The sequence below is a fragment of the Ovis aries genome, chromosome 1 (assembly GCF_016772045.2).
Source record: "Ovis aries strain OAR_USU_Benz2616 breed Rambouillet chromosome 1, ARS-UI_Ramb_v3.0, whole genome shotgun sequence".
NCBI lineage: Eukaryota > Metazoa > Chordata > Mammalia > Artiodactyla > Bovidae > Ovis > Ovis aries.
The window spans coordinates 155,817,963-155,820,819 of NC_056054.1; the positions used below are offsets into that span (position 1 = coordinate 155,817,963).

General features: G+C 39.1%; 1 non-coding gene across 1 annotated transcript; it reads right to left on the reverse strand.

The window, feature by feature from the left end:
* Nucleotides 1-2,482: 2,482 nt before the first annotated feature.
* On the reverse strand, nt 2,483-2,554 carry TRNAC-GCA (transfer RNA cysteine (anticodon GCA)). Its single transcript has one exon. It is a non-coding gene; the product is annotated as a tRNA-Cys (tRNA).
* Nucleotides 2,555-2,857: the final 303 nt, after the last annotated feature.

The window sequence follows — 2,857 nt, forward strand, 5'->3', positions numbered from 1 at the left end:
CTTAGTTGCTAAAGAATCTGCCTGCAATGAGGGAGACCTTGGGTCAATCCCTGGGTCGAGGAGATCCCCTGGAGGAGGACATGGCAACCCACTCCAGTATTCTTGCCTGGAGAATCCCAGGGACAGTGGAGCCTGGTGGGCTGCAGTGCACGGGGTTGCAAAGAGTTGGATGTGACTAAGTGACTAAGCACACGAACACTATTTAAGAAAAGCAATTGCATTGCATATTGAAAGTTCAAACAGAAAAATGCCTGATGTAAACCAGAAGAAAAATTTAAATACAATTTATTTTATTAATTCAGACTAGTAATAGATACTATTACCTTAATATTTTTGTGGCTTTCTTCTGCTTGATTTTTCAGTCTCATCTTTTAAATGCACCAATCTGCAGATATCACAGAGTCAATTGCTTATGATTTCCCAGAGTCAAGATCCTTGGACAGGCTTCCTCTGAAGATGAAATTGTAATTGTATGTTTTTTACAGCCTTCAGTTCGAGGGATTTGTAGTAATTACCACTGCAAATTTGTAGTAATTACTACTACAAATCCAAAACACAGAATCTTGTATCAAAAGATAAAATGTTCTGAATTCAATGACTGATATGTTGACAAGCTAACAAATTTGTAAGAAATGGAAGTACCATAAGTTTTAACAAACTAATTAGATGAAACATAAATCCCTATTTTTGTGTTCACCCATCATATTCTCTAAAGACAAGGAAACATCCTCTTTATAAAGGAAAAATAAATTATTTGAACAAAGGGTTAGAAATCATGTATCTTTATCTCATTCCCAAATCAAGAATTTCCTCTTCAAGTTCCTAGTAAATGATAATTTAGCATCTGCCAGAGCACTACTAGTCTCTTTCAACTCGCAATTTGACATTTCTCTTTATTTTTAGCTTCTTCTCTGTAACATATATTAGTTTACTTAACGAGTATGTATGGAGCACTGTTCTAGGTATAAATAATTATAGAACGTGCTCTTAAGAGCATGTAATCAAGTGGTAAAACTCACTAATCACTGCTAATTCTGATCTCAACAAAGAATGTTGTGTTATTTGAAGAGACATGAGCCCCTATGTTTCTTTTCTTTTTTTTTTATTTTATTTTATTTATTTATTTATTTATTTATTTATTTTAATTTTAAAATCTTTAATTCTTACATGCGTTCCCAAACATGAACCCCCCTCCTACTTCCCTCCCCATAACATCTCTCTGGGTCATCCCCATGCACCAGCCCCTAAGCTAGACATCATAGGACCCTTAGATTGTTGCTTGGGTGACCATTTTCAGATAAGATTTTCTAGTTTCACTACCTTAATGTTTCTAGTTTGGCCATCCTCTTTTATAAACATAGAACGCGAGTTGCTTATATCCACAGTACAAAGTGAGTGGAATTATTTATTGTTTTGATTATTTTAACTTCAGTATAGACCCTTAAATTGTCTCCTTTAATATGTTTAGCATTATTGAGTCTTTTGTTTTAGATGTCCAAAGACATTTTACCTTATATAATCTATCCAGACCCTATCCAAAATCCTACAGTTTTGCTAATTTGCTTTTTACATTCTAATTAGATAAACTAAGGAGCAGTGGCTGTGTGGGGTGCTGGAGGGCCAAGAGGAGCTACTACATGTTCAAGGTCAGGAGGAGCAGCTGTGAGGAGATACCCCTCATCCAAGGTAAGAGAAACCAAAGTGAGACTGTAGGTGTTGCGAGAGGGCATCAGAGGACAGACACACTGAAACCATAATCACAGAAAACTAGTCAATCTGATCACATGGACCACAGCCTTGTCTAAATCAATGAAAGTAAGCCATGCCCTGTGGGGACACCCAGGACAGGGGCGTCATGGTGGAGAGGTCTGACAAATGTGGTCCACTGGAGAAGCGAATGGCAAACCACTTCAGTATTCTTGCCTTGAGAACCCCATGAACAGTATGAAAGGCAAAATGATAGAATACTGAAAAGAAAAACTCCCCAGGTCCATAGGTGCCCAATATTCTACTAGAGATCAGTGGAGAAATAACTCCAAAAAGAATGAAGGGATAGAGCCAAAGTAAAAACAGCACCCAGTTGTGGATGTGACTGGAGATAGAAGCAAGGTCCAATGCTGTAAAGAGCAATATTGCATAGGAATCTGGAATGTTAGGTCCACGAATCAAGGCAAATTGAAAGTGGTCAAACAGGAGATGGCAAGAGTGAACGTGGACATTCTAGGAATCAGTGAACGAAAATGGACTGGAATGGGTGAATTTAACTCAGATGACCATTATATCTACTACTGTGGGCATGAATCAATAAGAAGAAATGGAGTAGCCATCATGGTCAACAAAAGAGTCCAAAAGGCAGTGAAGTCATGCAATCATGTCCTACTCTTTGTGACCCGGTGGACTGTAGCTCACCAGGCTCCTCCATCCATGGGATTCTCCAGGCAAGAATACTGGAGTGGGTTGCCATTTCCTTCTCCAGAGGATCTTCCCAAGCCAGGGATTGAACCTGGGTCTCCCGCATTGCAGGCAGACACTTTAACCTCTGAGCTACCAGGGAAGCCAAAGGCAGTACTTGGATGCAATCTCAAAAATGACAGAATGATCTCTGTTTGTTTCCAAGGCAAACCATTCAATATCACGGTAATCCAAGCCTATGTCCCAACCAGTAACACTGAAGAAGCTGAAGTTGAACAGTTCTATGAAGACCTCCAGACCTTTTAGAACTAACACACAAAAAAGATGTCCTTTTCATTACAGGAGACTGGAATGCAAAAGTAGGAAGTCAAGAAACACCTGGAGTAACAGGCAAATTTGGCCTTGGAGTACAGAATGAAGCAAGGCAAAGGCTATTAGAGTTTCA